Here is a 5146-nt window from a genome sequence, read left to right as displayed (position 1 = left end):
CTGACACTTTCTTTGGCCCAGTTCCTTTTAGGAGCCAACCCAGGATTTTATCAAAGTATGTCTATTTTATGTGACCTTATTAGTTTTATGATTTATTCTATTTGTTGATTGATTTGTTTTATTGTTGTGTTTTTACATTGTCTGTTTAGCCTGGGCTTGGCCCCATGTAAGCCGCCCCGAGTCCCTTTGGGGAGATGGGGCGGGGTATAAAAATAAAATTATTATTATAAAATTACAGTAGAGTCTCACTTATCCAACACTCGCTTATCCAACGTTCTGGATTATCCAACGCATTTTTGTAGTCAATGTTTTCAATACATTGTGATATTTTGGTGCTAAATTCGTAAATACAGTAATTTCTACATAGCATTACTGCGTATTGAACTACTTTTTCTGTCAAATTTGTTGTATAACATGATGTTTTGGTGCTTAATTTGTAAAATCATAATCTAATTTGATTTTTAATAGGCTTTTCCTTAATCCCTCCTTATTATCCAACATATTCGCTTATCCAACATTCTGCCGGCCCGTTTATGTTGGAAACGTTTATGTTGGAGACTCTACTGTATTATTATAACAGCGATTGCTGTTGCCCGCTTTTGGTCCAAAACTATTTAGCTGTTTGTGATTCCTTTATTTTATCACTTTTAAACTTATTTATTATGCAATGCCTTTGACATGAAATAAAATAAAAAATAAAAACTCAGCGCTTTTGCAAAGCCCCCCCCCCCCCCCATTTCCATCCTCTTTCAGTAACAGCATGGGAGGGGCTGCCAACTGCTGCTATGGGCAAAGAACTAGGTTCAATTGGTTGAAACTCGACTGGAAAACTATAGCAAAATGAGCTGTTTCAGGATGTCACTCCAGCTAAAGCAAACTTTTCGCAGTTCAATAAACTTTTTCCATGCTTTTGTGATAGTATCAATTAGGAAATTGCCTTTATAACCCAGGAACAAAAATCATGTAAGTGTAATGCACCCGTCCTGGCCCCTCCAGGTGTTTTGGACTCCAACTCTCATCATTCCTGACAGCCTCAGGCCCCTTCCTTTTCCCCCTCAGCCGCTTAAGCGGCTGAGGGGGAAAAGGAAAGGGCCTGAGGCTGTCAGGAATGATGGGAGTTGGAGTCCAAAACTCATGGAAGAAAGACCCAACCTTGCCTAAGCCTGGCCTAAAGCATATCTGTCAAATACAAGGCCTGCAAGCCAAAACCACCCATTTAAAATGCCCCTTCTCCAGATTCTGGACCACAACTCCTGTCTCCTTCATCATTAGAGACCATGACTAGAGCAGATGGGAGTTGGGACACAGTGACACCGAAAAGGCTGTGGTGCATTCTGTTTAATCAGAAGAAGGGTTTGTATATTGAGATACAAGGCCTGGCTTCAAAATGCCCTTTAGCCCCTGAGTCACAAGAACTGTTGGATGGTAATACATAGGTCTGATTATCAAACGTGATATCAGCTGTTGTTTACCGGCTGCTAGGGATTGTGGGAGTTGAAGTCCAAAACACCTGGAGGACCAGTTATTATAAGCCGGCAGCGCCCTCTGCTGGAGACCATGCGCGGATAGGCTATGCGCATGCGCAGAAGGCAGCTGTGTCTGAGGGTGTGTGACTGGAAAATGGCGAAGGCCGCGCCCGGCTCGCCTGCCTTTATTGTGGGCCAGATCCAACCGTTCGCAATGAGGCGGGGATACAGGCCTTCCTTCCTTCTTTCCGTCCCGGGCGCGTCGCCTCCGCTGTGTTCCGTCCGTTCGTTTGTCCGGTCCGGTCCGGCCTGCCCTCAACCGCCACGGGCTGTCACTCACCCTGGCGGCGGCCAATCCGGACGAGGCTCCGTCACGAGCCCCGCCCCCCGCTCTTGTCTCCTGAGCGCGGATTGGCCCACCCGGCCCGCTGGGCCTCGTCCTTGAGTTCGCGCAGGAAGGTGTCGCGCAGGCGCAGTCCGCGGGTGAGGGCCGAGGCGGTGAGGCGCGCCGCGGCCCGGATGGGCCTCGCTTCGGCCAGGCGCTCCTGGAGGCGCGGGTCGCTCAGCAGCGCCAGCAGCACCCGCCGCACCACCATCCTCGGTCGAGCGGACGGAGCGAAGGGCAGAGTCTGTCAGGCGGAGGCGGCGCCTGCGCAGTGCGCTGCTTTAGATCCTCCTCCTCCCCGCTCTCTGAGAGCAGGGCTTGACCAATCCGAAAGCGGGACTCTCGGGAGGTCCCGCCCCTTGCCTCGCCCCCGTCTCCGATTGGCTGGCGAAAACTGGCAATAATGTGTAGGTTTATTTCTTCAGGGGCCCCTGGTGGCTCAGTGTGTTAAAGCGCCGAGCTGCTGAGCTTTCGGACCAAAAGGTCCCAGGTTCAAATCCCGGGAGCGGAATGAGCGCCCGCTGTTAGCCCCAGCTCCTGCCAACCTTGCAGTTCGAAAACATGCAAATGTGAGTAGATCAATTGGAAGGTAACGGCGCTCCATGTAGTCATGCCAGTGGCCACATGACCTTGGAGGTGTCTACGGACAACGCCGGCTCTTGGGCTTAGAAATGGAGATGAGCACCAGCCCCCAGAGTCGGTCACGACTGGACTTAACGTCAGGGGAAAACCTTTACCTGTACCTTATTTCTTCAAGTGCCCGTTTTCTTTGGTTTGCCCTTTTCGTAGCTCTATATACTCGACGCACTTGGAGGGAGGGGAGCTGCACCATGTTCAGTGACTCTTTCGAAGGCAGTTTTGAAAGGAAGACAGTTGAGGCTTCAAAGGAGATTCCACCTGAGGAACATGAGGAAGAACTTTTGAGAGAGCTGTTCAGCAGGGAGTGTGGTGGAGGCTCCTTCTTGGAAGGCCTTTATGCAGAGGGTGGATGGCCATCTGTCCGGGGTGCTTTGAATGCGATTTCCTGCTTCTTGGCAGAATGGGGTTGGACTGGATGCCCACCAGGCCTCTTCCAACTCGAGGATTCTGAGAAGCTTGAATCCGAGTGCAGAGGCCAATGCTGGGAGTTAGAGGTTGTAGAGAAGTTACGTGTTAAACAGAGATTGTTGATATGATTTTATTTGTTTGTTAAAGGAAAAAAAGGAGTTATTAGCAAGGAAAAGCCTAGCATGGAAACCAGCTGGAAGCAGCGTTGGTAGGTTACCATGGTAACACAGCTTCCCTTGGGAAAAAAGGGGTGTGGCTAAGATGACAGTTGGAGCATATTCCCTTTTAAATGTTCAGTTGCTGTGAGGGTTTAAAAAGGACAGTTGCTGATAAGGTTTTGAGAGGATCAGTTGCGGTTAGGTTTTGAAAAGATTAGGAGCTGTGGGAATCAGCTAAGGACGGCAGCTTATGGTCACTCAGGAGTAAGGCTGGTGATATAAGTTGACCGGGTGTTTATTTACTGTTCTAAGAGAAGTTATTTAAGATATATCCATTCAAGAAAGACTACATTGTAACTTAAGATCCGGAACGTTTACTGATTGAAACTACACGCTTATGTCCCAAAAATAAACTTGAGTTTTATTGTTCATAAAGATCAGTCTCCTTGCCTCTCTGTAACTCTGAAGGAAGACTATTACCTCACGTTGGTGGCAGTACTTTTCTATATGTTACCATCTTTACTCATTTAAACCCATCAGTTCTGTGATCCTTCCTTATCCACTAAATCATCCCTGTCATACATTCACACATCCTCCATCCCTCCCTCTCATGCGCGCGCACATCTCCTCAATTGGAGGCAGTGGTGGGATTCAAAAAGGATTTCCCCCTGCCTGAGTTGAGTACCACAAATTGGGCTCTCTTCAGAGGTCAATTGAGGCTGGAGTCCCTTGGAAGTAGACTGTGATGAAAGAGAGCTGTGCAGAGCAATAGTGTTGAAGAAACAAAGATTCCAAGATACAAACTGAAATGTTTTAAAGCTCAACTTGAGAAGAAGTGTGCCTGTATCTTTAAATACATGAAGTTATGTGTAAACAAACATGTTTTAAAAGAAGTCTGCTTGCCTGAGAGCATGCAATAGAAACAAAATATTTACAACCGTGATCTACCATCACCCAGTAAACTAAAGGAACAGCTCTGAAACTCTTGTTACTCAATGGGTTGTTATCCTAACAGGTCATAATGCAATAGCTGGACTTTTAAATTTAGTGCTGTGGGGGGCGGATTGTTTCCCTGGCACACAGCAATTTTCAGGGCACAAGGAGGGTGGGTAGGGAAGGGAGGAGATACAGAATCAGAAGATACAGGGGCTCTGACTTCTGATTCCGGGTGAACTGCAACTCCCAATGTCATAGGTCAATTCCTAGCAAACCCAGCCAGTATTCAAAGCTGGTTCTGCTGGGCACGTGTGCCAAGGATCATCCAGATCCCTTATTGGTGGGATCCAGACTGCTCCCTGGATGTGTAGTGATGAACTACAACTCCCACCCTGCTGGGCCAGCCCTTCCAGTATAGTGGTTCCCAATCTGTGGGTCCCCAGGTGTTTTGGCCTACAACTCCCAGAAATCCCAGCGTTTACCAGCTGTTAGGATTTCTTGGAGTTGAAGGCCAAAACACCTGGGGACCCACAGGTTGAGAACCACTGCTCCAGGATATTGTATTGGTCGTGGGGTTCTGTGTGCCAAGTCTGGTCTAGATCCGCCATCGGTGACGTTCGCAGCACCCTCTGGAAGTTGGGGCTGCCTTGGAAATCCGTTTCCCGGAAACATACATACAAACTTAATAATAATGGTGATGATGTCCTGCTCTATCAAAGGGGACTCAAGAGTGGCTTGACAAAAAAGCATTTGTATACAATTTAACTAAAACAGAATAAAACACAAACAGCACTAAAAAAATCCGTCAAAATGTGACTTTTGTTATAGACTACTTTAGGTACCCAGCGATGCCCGGGTTAGGTATTTGGCCGTTTGTAACTAGTAATTTGAAAACCGTTTTGGGACTTCATGGATGGACCCATGAAGAAAAATGCATAACATACAAAATCATGGTGGCCATTAAACAACTCCCACAATTCCTAACAGCTTCTGCCCCCTTCCTTTTCCCTCAGCCGCTAACCGAGCAGTGTCTCCCTTCGTGGTCCTTGTGAATGCAGACCAGTGGGAGACTGGCGATCTCTGCAGCAGGAGGAGCAGGGTGACATACCAGCATCATAAAATAAAGATTCTTAAATAACATCACTATAACACCA

The sequence above is a fragment of the Anolis carolinensis genome, chromosome 3 (genome assembly GCF_035594765.1).
Source record: "Anolis carolinensis isolate JA03-04 chromosome 3, rAnoCar3.1.pri, whole genome shotgun sequence".
NCBI classification, from domain to species: Eukaryota; Metazoa; Chordata; class Lepidosauria; order Squamata; family Dactyloidae; genus Anolis; species Anolis carolinensis.
This window is presented reverse-complemented; position numbering follows the sequence as displayed.